The sequence below is a fragment of the Mesoplodon bidens genome, assembly GCF_964165515.1.
Source record: "Mesoplodon bidens genome assembly, chromosome: 18".
Taxonomy (NCBI): Eukaryota; Metazoa; Chordata; class Mammalia; order Artiodactyla; family Ziphiidae; genus Mesoplodon; species Mesoplodon bidens.
In genome coordinates this window covers 45939886-45952652 of record NC_138175.1, presented here as the reverse complement: position 1 = coordinate 45952652, position 12767 = coordinate 45939886, and the positions used below count along the sequence as shown (strand labels likewise).

Sequence of the window (12767 nt, the reverse complement as noted above, 5' to 3'; positions counted from 1 at the left end):
CCCCTCATGATGGATTACTGAGTAAGGTGGGAAGGATTTGTTCAAGTAGACGTGATGACGAGATTTGGTATACTGTTGTAATTACTAACATAGGCTTTGCTGTCAAATTTCCAAGATATAAATCTCAGCTCTGACAGTTATTAAGTGTGTTACCTTGGACATGTTACTTAACTTTTCATTCAGCCTTAGATTCCTCCCATATAAAATGGTGACAACTATAGATTCTATCCCAAAGCATTGTTATGAGTATTAAATAAGACACTACATATAATAACACACTAAAGTAGCAAATAAACATTTAATAAACGTCAGCTATATCACTGAAGATGAAGAATACTACATACTTCTTCCCACAGTTATTAAAGAAAATTCTCTCTGAGCTTTCTTTTTTCTTCCACAAAAAATCTGAGCTTCTCAGCCCCGCTCTTCCTTAGAATGCTAATAAATTTCAGAGCTTCAGACTGATAGGCAGTTCCTCTTGATTAACAACAATTTACAAAGGGAGGGTATGTGGATGGATGAAGCACACATGGCAAAATCCTCATAATTTTTGGATCTGGGTGATGAGGAAAAACATGGATCACACTTTTAATAATATCAACTAAATCTACTGAGCACTTATGTATCAAGCATTATCTGAGGACTTTACATATATTAATTCACCTATTCTTAGCAACCCTACACAGTAGGTTCCATTATTATCCTCCTTTTACAGATGAAGGAACTGTGGCACAAAGAGATGAAATAAATTGCCCCAACTTCACCCAGCTCTAAGGGTGAAGGATTAGGATTAGCACCCTGATAATTCAGCTCCATAAGCCATATTGCAACTATACTAAACTGCCTGTCATAAGACCACATAAATATGTGGCCTGAAACAAACTCATGCCGTCAAAAACCTCAAACCACTTTTCAAATTTCTACTGATGTTTCCCTTCCCTCCCACTAGTAATCCCTTGTCTTGTTAACACAGAGTTCTCTGTTAAAAATCTATCACCTTACCACTCCTAAAAGCCTCAAAAGCATAAGACCCTGTCACCAATCAAACCATCTCCTATCTTTCCCTGCTTTTGACCTCAGGGCAGTGGAAAAGATCAAAACACCTAGTGTATGATTCCAACTAAACTGTAATAAATAAATCACAATAAATCACAGCCTAAAATAAAGCTCTACAGTTAGCCTCCCTGCATGAGGTTTACCTGCAGACCATTCAAATTATTAGAAAGCAGCAGCTCACAGGCAGAATTAAATGACTGCCAAATGTTCATCTGAATAGCCACTGGAGAGGAGAGGATACCCTTGGTGGAGGTGGGGGGGACTCTACCCTCATCCTCTCCACCATTCACTGGGAAGGAAGAACAAAGTATCACGCCAATGGATAGGATATTCCGGTGTTAAAGCCTAACCAGTTAAAGACTACCTGTAACAATCCTGTACAGTCCAACAAAATAAGATTTATTGACTCAAGAGAGGGAGGAAATTCCACAGGAATGGCTGGAATGTGATGGAGGAGAGGGATAAGAAAAGCTCTTTTGTAAAGAGCTGAATTCCAGCTGAAGGATTCTGAGGAAATGGGGAACCATACTTCAGTGACTGCTGTTTCTGAGGTGAGAATAGGAGAGGCAGGGATTAATTGGAGATTAAGTGCTAGAAAGTGAAGTGAGGGTAATTTAGCAACTGGGTATCCCCAGTGATAAAATAAAATCAGCAAGGCAGGTCTGGAGCAACACTGGTAAGAAAGCTATAGGCTCTCAAAAAGGGAGTCTTTATGGCATTTTACAACTGCTGCATGACCTGGGCAGAAATAATGTTTTCTATTAACTCTGCAGCTTGCTTTATCTGTCTATCCTCTCCCATCCAGATTAATGGCAGGGCCGCTTTATCTTTTTTCAGTCCGACCTGATTTTTCACTCTTTCACAGGAGAAGCAAACGTCCCCACGTCTAGAAAAAAATAAAAATTACATTTCATGGAACAAAGAGGAAACATAAACATATATATATATAATTGTATATATATAATTATTTTCCCCTTTCTGACTCCATTCCTAAAGATCAGCAGGTTGGGGGAAGGAGACGGGAATCTGGACACATTGCGCCTTTTTCGGAGCTCAGCCTGTCCAGATTAAGGACACACCCCCGCTACCACATTTGCTCCCGCCATCCACCACACACATAACCCGATGGAAGTAAGAGGGAGCCTGGGGAGAAGCCGACCCTTCCGGGTGAGAATGGCCAGAGTACAAAGACCAGGGCTGGAATACGTCTCTGAGCTCTCAAAAGCTGCCTTGGGAGGGAGCTCTGGTTAAGCTGTGGTTCTGAGAGCTGTTGTTCTGCGTCTTTTTGTTAGGGGCCTTCACTGTGAGGTTCCTAAATCTAACTCGGAGCCATTCTGGGCCGCTGCATCTGTGCGGCCCTGAAGCAGGAGGACAGAGGACGCACCAGGGCGCCCAGTGTCCAGTCAGCGTCACAAACTACACAGTCACTTCAGCCCAGCGCACACATAGGCCCGCGCCACCCCCGCGCCGCCCCCGCGCCCATTTCCTCAATGCACGAGACCAACTCACCTCTCCGAGCCTACACCAGCAAGGAAGCCGGAAGGAAACTAGGTGCAGAGGCTTGTGGGAAATGTAGTCCCGGTAGGGAGGGCCTGGCCCTCGCCCCAACGGGCTGAGAGGAATGCGCAAGAGCGGGCGCGAGCGATTGGGGCGGGAGCGGGCGGTGGACCTCCGGACTTGGAGGTGGGCTAGCGGGGGAGGGGTTTTGAAGCTGCCCCGAGCTGAACGAGGCACACGCTGGCAGCTTGGATTTGCTTTGTCCCTGAGGACCCCCTACTAGGGCTTAGAAAGGTCTTGGCACCAGCAGGCGCCTAATACATGTACTAGGCACACGGCAGGTGCTCAGTATATATATACCCAAGCAGGACGTAGGTATACATCGTCTCAATATCCCCCAAACCCTAGCAGAACCTGGACCCACAGAGGTTGCTCGCGCTCTCGCTCCCTCCCTCCCTCCTCTCTTTGGGTTTTTTCCCTCTCTCCCCCCTGCGCTTGTGAACGTATGGTTCTATAAAAGTCTATTAGTTTAAGGTGGTTGATATTGTCACCTAGATGTTTTTTATCCTTACTGATTTTTAAAAATCTAGTTCTAGTAATTACTGAGATAGGTGTGGCTATTTCTATTTTCCTTTTAGTACTACTAAGTTTTGCTTCAAGTATTTTCAAGCTCTGTTAAGTACATACATTTAATGATTGTTTTCCGATGAGGAGGATTTAAAAGTAAACATTAGGGAGGGTGTCTTCAGAAGTCTCCCAGATGAATGATAATTGGATTTGTCCTGTCTTTTTTTTTTTTACATCTTTATTGGAGTATAATTGCTTTACAATGGTGTGTTAGTTTCTGCTTTATAGCAAAGTGAATCAGTTATACATATACATATGTTCCCATATCTCCTCCCTCTTGTGTTCCCCTCCCTCCCACCCTCCCTATCCCACCCCTCTAGGTCGTCACAAAGCACCAAGCTGATCTCCCTGTGCTATGCGGCTGCTTCCCACTAGCTAGCTATTTTACGTTTGGTAGTGTATATATGTCCATGCCACTCTCTCCCTTTGTCACAGCTTACCCTTCCCCCTCCCCATATCCTCAAGTCCATTCTCTAGTAGGTCTGTGTCTTTATTCCTGTCTTACCCCTAGGTTCTTCCTGACATTTTTTCCCCTTAAATTCCATATATATGTGTTAGCATACGGTATTTGTCTTTCTCTTTCTGACTTACTTCACTCTGTATGACAGACTCTAGGATTTGTCCTGTCTTGAGTTCATTCAGGAGAGAAACCGGATAAGCCTGCCAGCGACCACACTGCAGCATCCTTCCCATCTTAATTTTTTAATGTATTAGTTCATAGATGGAAGGATTTTTCCCCTCTCAAAAAACTTTAGAAATTATCTGAAAATATCTAGGCTAATCTTAAATCTCATTTTTCGAACAGTAGAATATGTATGAAGTAGGAGATACATGAAAACTGCGATTGTGGATTTGTCTATTTCTACCTTTAGTTCATTCAGTTTTTGCATCATGTATTTTGAAGCTGTTATTATAGTATACGCACATTTATGATTGTTTCTTCCCAATGAATTGACCCTTCTATTATGAAACATTTCTCTGTGTCTCTTGTCTTGACATCTGTTTTATCTAATATTAGTAGAGTCACTCTAGTTTGCTTGTGCTTACTGTGTGCACAAGTATATCCTGTTCTACCTTTTTCCCTTGAACCTGTGATTACATTTAATATACATTTCTGGTAGATAGCATGTAGTTTGGGTTTCACATTTTTTATCCAGTGTGGCAGTCTTGGGGCTTTTCACTGAAATATGTAATCAATTTATATTGGTGTAATTATTAATTTGTTTGGATTTATGTTTACTATTTTGTTGATTTCTATTTGCCACATTAAAAAAATTAACTATTTCTCCTTTCCTGCTTTTTTTTGGGGGGGTTGATTAATTTTTTCTGGTATATTTGAATTCTGTTGGCTCTTCAGCTATACCTCTATGCATCTTGTTAGAGGTTGCTCCAGGGCTTAAATATGCATCTTATTATAGTTTACACTAGAATTAATATCATACCACTTCATGTAAAATATAAGAACCTGTAACAATATCATTTCATTTGCACTCCTCATTCTTTTTTTTTTTTTCAGCCACACTATGGGGCATGACGATCTTAGTTCCCCAACCAGGGATCGAACCCACACTCCCTAGGGGAAGCATGGAGTCTCAACCACTGGACCACCAGGGAAGTCCCTGAACTTTTTATTCTTTGTCCTACTGTTGTCATTTCAACTACATACCTTATAAAATCCACCATACCATGTTACATTATTTTGCTTTAAACAGTCATATATTTTAATAACATTTAGGAAAGAAAACAAACTTTATAGTTACCCACATATTTTCCATTTCTGATACTCTTCTTTCCTACCTGTTGGTCTTTCCTTCCTGTTTCATCCAATGTCAATTCCCTTCAACCTGAAGAACTCCCTCTAGTGTTTTCTATACTACAGTTCTACTGGTTATGATCTAAATCTTCATTTATCTGAAAATATCTTCATTTCATCTTCATTTTAAAAGGATATTTTTCTCTGGGGGTAGAATTCTGAATTCACATTTTTTCTTTAATACTTTAAAGATGTTATTCCATTGTCTTTTGGCTTTTATTGTTTCTGATTAAGTCAGCATTATTCATATTTTTGTTTCCCAATATGTTATGTATTGTTTTTTTCTATCTGATTACAGGATTTTCTATTTATTAGATTTGGGGGATTTTGGTCATAGTTTTTGTTCTACCACATTCTATCAATCCTCTCATTCTAGGACTCTATTTACAAGTACAGTAGGTCACTTAATATTGTTCCATAAATATCTTTCTTTTTTCAATCTTTTTCCTTTTTGTACTTAAGATTGAATAATTATCACTGATCTATCATGGAGATTACTGACCATTTCTTCTGATGCCCCCCATCTGTCCTTATGCTCATTCAGTGAAATTTTTGTTTGTTTTTTCAGCTATAAAACTCTCATTCCCAATTCTATTTTATCATTTCCATTTTTCTGTTGAAGTTCCTGTCCATTTATTCATTAGGACTATATTTTCCATTAAGTCAATAAACATATTTATACTACCTCCTAATTAATTCCAGTATCTGGGTAATCTCAAGTTCTGTTTCCATTGGTTGCTTTTTTCCTGCTTATGGATCACATTTTCCTGCTTTTTTGAATGAGTAGTCATTTTTGATTGTATGTTGTACATTGTGGATGCTATGTTATTGAGAGTTCAGATTTTGTTATCTTTCTTTAAAGATTATTGATTTTTTTATAGCAGCCAGTTAATTTACTGGCAGAACAGTCTGATCCCTTCAAGGCCTATTTTAAAACTTTCTTCCAGGGCTTCCCTGGTGGCACAGTGGTTGAGAGTCCGCCTGCCGATGCAGGGGACACAGGTTCGTGCCCTGGTCTGGGAAGATCCCACATGCCGCGGAGCGGCTGGGCCCATGAGCCATGGCCTCTGAGCCTGTGCAACGGGAGAGGCCACAACAATGAGAGGCCCCCATACCGCAAACAAATAAAAACACCTTTTTTCCCTCATCTGGAGTAGCCTTTGCTTAGGGCTAGCATAACCGTACTCTAAAGGTGTGGCCTTTTTAGGGTGTGAGCTGACTACTAGGGTGTTCAGAAGTGTCTGTCCACTCTGAATGTTTGGAATTTCCTTTTTCCCAGCACTTCTAGAATCTCTGTGCAGCTCATAACTCCCCAGCAGCTGTTCTCTGCTAGGCTTTGTGGAGTCTCTCCCTGTACATGCACAGATTAGTATTAATTAAAAATGTAAGAAGATCCCTATGCACAGTTCTGAGACTCCTTCTTTGCAGAAAACTATTCTCTTGACTCTACCCCACTAATTCCAGCCACTTAGCATCCCCAAGCTCTTAGTCTTAGGCCAAATTCTTAGCCTACCCCGCTCAGTGAGACCCTGAGTTTACTTGAGCTATACCTCTCCATACCATGCTCCAGAAAGTAGCCCCAGGCAGAAAGCAGAGACAATCATGGGCTTACTTCATGTTTTTCTCTTCTATCAGTGATCACAGTCCTGCACTGCCTATTGTCCAAAGTTTGAAAACCATTGCCTCATATATTTTGCCTAGTTTTATGATTGTTTTTGGCAAGAAACCTAGTTTGATATCAGTTACTCCATCATGGTCAGGAGGCTTTAAAATTTTTTAAATTCCTGGAATCCGTACCTCTCTTGTATTTCTAGTTCACTAGGATTGTTGGTTGGAGACTGAACCAACATCCTTTGCTAGTTCACAACCTTAAGTAAGTTAATTAATTAATCTTTTAGTACATTTGACCTATCTAGCACTTAGGAATACATTGATTTTATTACAGTGCTCATGATGTACTTGATTGGATTCAAGAAAAAGAATCTGCAGTTTTGGGCATCTCAGTGGAAAAATGAAACCGTGTCCGGTAGTGATTGTATTTTATTTTTTTAAATCTAAGATAGCTGCATTTTTCTTTTACTTTAATGAGACAGTTAGGCTTTTGATACCACCCTGTCTTTAGGTGTTACTTTTAAAATGTTAATACTTTCTCTTACTCACATTTTACTGAAAGAAAGTCCTTCATAATTTATTCACCAAATACTTATCATACACATAGACCAGGCTTTTTTTTTTGGGGGGGGGCATGCTGTGTGGTGCAGCATGTGGGATCTTAGTTCCTAGACCAGGGATCGAACCCGTGCCCCTTGCATTGGAAGCACAGAGTCTTAACCACTGGACTGCCAGGGAGATCCCAACCAGGCATTATTATGCATCAGATACATTAATTAATTAATAAGTAAAATCACACACAAAAGCCCAGTTTCTACCCTCAATGAGCTCACAGCCAAGAACTGAAAAATGACCATTTTATTTTTTTTATTTTTTTGCCTGCATCAGGTTTTAGTTGTGGAATGTGGGATCTTCCATTGTGGCATGAGGGCTCTTCGTTGTGGTGTGTGGGCTTCTTTCTAGTTGTGGTGCACAGGCTCAGTAGTTGTGGTGTGTGGGCTCTCTAGTTGTGGCACACAGGCTCCAGAGTGCATGGGCTCTGTAGTTGCGGTGCATGGGCTTAGTTGCCCTGCAGCATGTGGGATCTTAGTTCCCTGATCAGGGATCGAACCCACAAACCCTGCACTGGAAGGCAGATTCTTAACCACTGGACCACCAGGGAAGTCCCTGAAAAATGACCATTTTAACACAATATGTTAAGTACAAAATTAATCTGACAAGACTGGCTTGATCAGGACTCTTACCATTTTATCAGCAGCATCTCACCTAGTTCCTGGCAAATATCAACTGCTTAAACATATGAAAAATGAACACATGGAGACACTAGGGTATAAAAATCTCCTTCTATGATTTGAGTATATAGTATAGTCAATTATTGGGTGAGAATGTTTACATACACAATTCAGATATCAGTTTGTTCCACTGAGAACAGTAGATATTTCTTGACTATCGATTTTGATAACACTAGTAGATTCTGGGCATAAAAATTATAGAAGGAGATTATATTCATATAAGTGCAATAATCAAGTACAGGATGCAATGAGAATTCAAGTGATGGGTAAATGGTTTCTAGACCTTATGTTTGAACAGAATCTTAAAGCACAAGTATGATTTTTTCAAGAAATATATATGTTCCAACCAAAAGTATGGAGTTATATAAAAAGATAATGTTTGGAGAACTCATATTACTGATTTCAAGACTTTCTATAATGTAACAGCAATTAAAACAGCATGGTATCAGTAAAAGCATAGATAAAATATCAGTGATACCAAGGAGAGAGCCCAGCAATAGATCCACACAAATATAGTCAACTAATCTTTGACAAAGGAACAAAGGAAATTCAATGGAGAAAGGATAATCTTTTCAACAAATGGTGCAAAACAACTGGATGCCCATATGCAAAAAGAACAAAAAGCAAAATAGCACAAAACCTTGATAATCAAAATGGATCATAGCCCTAAATATATAACACAAAACTATAAAACTTTTAGAAAAAAAATAAGAGAAAATCTGTGTGACCTTGGGATGGTTGATAAATTTTTAGGTACAGCAACAAAAGCATGAGCCATGAAAGAAAAGATCAATAAGTTAGACCTTATTAAAAATCAAAAACATTTGTTGTGTGAAAGACACTAAGAGAATGAAAAGCCATAGACTGGAAGAAAATATTTGCAAATACATATCTAATAAAAGATTTGTATCCAGAATATATTTTTAAAATCTTAAAACTCAACAATAAGAAAATAACCCATTTGAAAAATGGGCAAAAGCTTTGAGCATATACCTCACCAGAGAAGATATACAGGTGGCAAATAAGCATATGAAAATATTCTCAACATCATTTGTCATTAGGGAATTGCAAATTAAAACAACGAGATATCACTACTATCTTAGTTTGGGCTGCTATAACAAATTAGGACAGGGACTTCCCTGGTGGTCCAGTGGCTAAGACTCCACGCTCCCAGTGCAGGGGGCCCGGGTTCAATCCCTGGTCAGGGAACTAGATCCCACATGCCACAACTAAGAGTTCGCATGCCACAACTAAATATCCCACGTGCCACAATGAAGATCCTGCACGCGGCAACGAAGATATCGCGTGCCAAAACTAAGACCTGGCGCAGCCAAATAAATAAATAAATAAATAATTTTTAAAATAAGGGGCTTCCCTGGTGGCACAGTGGTTAAGAATCCGCCTGCCAATGCAGAGGACATGGATTCGAGCCCTGGTCCAGGAAGATCCCACATGACGTGGAGCAACTAAGCCCGTGCACCACAACTACTGAGCCTGCGCTCTAGAGCCCGCGAGCCACAACTACTGAGCCCATGTGCCACAACTACTGAAGCTCATGCACCTAAAGCCCGTGCTCTACAACAAGAGAAGCCACCGCAATGAGAAGCCCACGCACCACAACGAAAAGTAGCCCCTGCTCGCCACAACTGGAGAAAGCCCACGCAGAGCAATGAAGACCCAATGCAGCCAAAAATAAATAAATAAATAAATAAATAAAAAATCTTAAAATAAATAAATAAAACAGCTGCTCCGTATAAAATAATAAACAAAACCCAAAACCAAATTAGGATGGACTGGGTGGCTAAAACAACAAACACTTATTTCTCAAAGTTCTGGAGGCTAGCCAGCAGATCAAGATCAAGGCATAGGCAGATTTAGTGTCTAGTGAGGGCTTGCTTCCTGGTTTGCAGATGGTTATCTTCTTGTTTCATCTTCACATGGCAGACAGAAAGAAGAAAGAGCTTAAGCAAGCCCTCCTGTCTTCTTATAAGGGTACTAGTCTGAAAAGGCTACATACATACATACATACATTTTATATGACATTCTGAAAAAGGCAAACTATTAAGACATTAAACAGTTCATTGATTGCCAGAGGTTTAGGGATTTGGAAGAGTTGAACATGTGAAGCACAGGGAATTTTTTAGAGTGGTGAAACTATTCTGTATGTTACTGTGGTAGTGGATATATAACACTGTGCAGTTGTCCAAATCCATAGAACATCACAGCACAAATAGTGAACCTTAATGTTTACTCATAAAAAAAATCAATTAGGGATCCCAGGATGAAATTCAGACAATGACAAAAAATCCAATTCAATCCAACTGAATCCAGTTGTATTAAAAATGTATGCTAGGGGCTTCCCTGGTGGCTCAGTGGTTGAGAGTCCGCCTGCCGAAGCAGGGGACACGGGTTCGTGCCCCGGGCCGGGAGGATCCCCCATGCCGCGGAGCGGCTGGGCCCGTGAGCCATGGCCGCTGAGCCTGCGCGTCCGGAGCCTGTGCTCCACAACGGGAGAGGTCACAACAGTGAGAGGCCCGCGTACTGCAAAAAAAAAAAAAGTATGATAAACCTCACTGAAGAATATGAGGGGGGGAAAAGATGACTTAAGTAACTTTGGGAATGACTAGAAACTGTAAGTCTAAAGACAAGTGTACATAAACGGTGTATGGGTAAACAATTCTGAAACCACTACATGTAAACAAATAAATAAATGGATGAAAGACAATGAAATCCAGGTTCCTCAGTCTTGGAGTGGGAAGTTCCAGACCACCCAAGGCAGGGAGGTAAGAGGGCTCTAGTCACCAATTACAATGTGTGCCACCAAGCAATTTTTGGACACCAGCTGGATGTCCTACAATTCAACCCAATTCTGACACCATTTTCCCAGAGATAGCATCAGATTCCACAGGCTGAGGGCTCAGTCTTATAAGACTGCCCACTCCTCACCACTTCGATGCCAATTGCAAGCCCAGATTGTTACCTGTGCTTCTGACCAATTGGAAGCTAGGTTGTTACCTGTTTCTCACCAATTGGTTATGTTCTCATAACCCCTTCTTCAGGTTTGATTAATTTGCTAGAATGGCTCATAGACCTAAGGAAACCCGTTTACTTACTAGATTACCGATTTATTATGAAGGATATTAAAGGATATGAATGAACAGCCAAATGAAGAGATATGGAGGGGAACATCCCAAAGGAGCATCTATTCTCATGGAGTTTGGGGCCGGGCACAGTGGCACATGGAAGCATTCTGGTTCCCTAACTTAGAAGCTCTCTGAACTCCCTCTTTTTGGGTTTTTATGGAGGCTTCATTATATAGGCATGATTGAACTCAATCTCCAGCTCCTCTCTCCTCCCCAGAGGTGGGACGGTAGTGAAGGAGAGGAAAAGGGGGACTGAAAGTTTCAACCTCTAATCACACGGTTGGCTCCACTGGCTACCAGATCTCATCCTTAGGTGCTTTCCAAAAGTCACTTCCTTAACAAAAGACACCTTTATCACTCTCATCACGTAGGAAATTTCAAGGGTTTTAGGAGCTCTGTGCCAGGAATGGGGTATAAGACCAAATATATATTTCTTATTATAACACAATATCACAGAAGGCAGAATGAACTATTTGTTACTGGATTAGAGTCAGAGGAATCAATATGAATTCATATTTAGCTTAATACATACACATATATAAATAATATAGATTTGTATATATATCTGAGTTAGTATACACAAATATATGTTCTCTAGCTCTGTCTGCTGAGAGGGCCTAGAAGCAATCCCAGAAAAAATATGCAATCCTTATGCCCAGCATTTGGTTTCTAATATCATTCAACAATGAAAGAAGTGTGAAATATGAAATAAAATGGAGTCACTAATGTCAAGGGGTTTTAAAATGGAGCCAGAAGGCCATTAGAAGGTGGACCTTATGCACGTCCTCACCAGGTGAAGCCAGGTAAGGCCAAACCACAGATATTCCAAGGACTCTGCAAGAACACCTGCAATTTGTCAGAGTAACGGACTTTTACCTCCCTGCAGTGGTAGCCTTAGCACTCAATCATGTTTAGCCAAAACTAGCTTCTGCCTCCAACTCCAGTTAAGAGTCTGTAATGCAAACTTCCTTTCTTCGCCTTTGAAAGTCCCAGACTTTTACTCCCTAGTGGGACACTGGGTTGTTACCAGAATCTATGTGCCTCAAATTGTAATTCTTTGATCCCAAATAAATGTTTTTTTGCTTGATTATTGCCTCCCAAGTTTATTTAGGTTGACAGGAACCAGAACTCCTTGGAGAAATGGCTGATTCTAAGGCTGGGCAGGAAATATACAAGATGAGCCTGCAATGTCTTGTAGCACCAGAAAATAAAGGAAGTGTTTCAAAAAACAAAATGATGGGGTATGTCAAAGGGACACAGGAGCCAACTGAAAGAGCTCACAATAGCCAAAGCTGGAACAATTTGAGAAAAACAAAAACAAAAATACATAGTATTGAATTATAACCCAAAGTATAAAATAAATATCAATGAGTCCATCCTGACATAAATAAATAGTTGAATAAATAAATGGAGGAGATTGACCAAATCTCCCATATAGAAGAATTCTAAATAATTTGTGTGGATTACCCCTCCTCGAGTAGTTGAAGCATTACTCCCCACCCCTTAAGTGTGGGCTGTGCATAGTGACTTCCTTCCAAAGAGCATAGTCTGGGAAGAGGGATAAAATAACTGTACAGTGGAGAAATCTGGCAAACACTACCTTGGCTAGGAATTCAAGGCTAATGTCATCAGTGATAAGTTATGTTGATAGCATATACCTCTAATATGATGTTGTAAGAATGGCAGTTAGTGTGGCCTACCTCCCCCAAATTCAAACCCCCAGTCTAA

At 40.4% G+C, this 12767-nt stretch overlaps 1 protein-coding gene across 4 annotated transcripts in view; it reads right to left on the bottom strand.

The window, feature by feature from the left end:
* ZFP14 (ZFP14 zinc finger protein) overlaps positions 1 to 2589 on the bottom strand; it is a 31326-nt gene extending 28737 nt beyond the window's left edge. For 3 of the 4 annotated variants that reach the window (XM_081217162.1, XM_081217165.1, XM_081217166.1), the window contains exon 1: positions 1900 to 1944. The gene's annotated coding sequence lies outside the window, so the exon portion shown is untranslated. Of the gene's footprint in view, positions 1 to 1899; positions 1945 to 2565 lie in introns of those variants that run through there. The other variant, XM_081217163.1, reaches the window with a different exon arrangement.
* Between the last annotated feature and the right edge of the window lie 10178 nt (positions 2590 to 12767).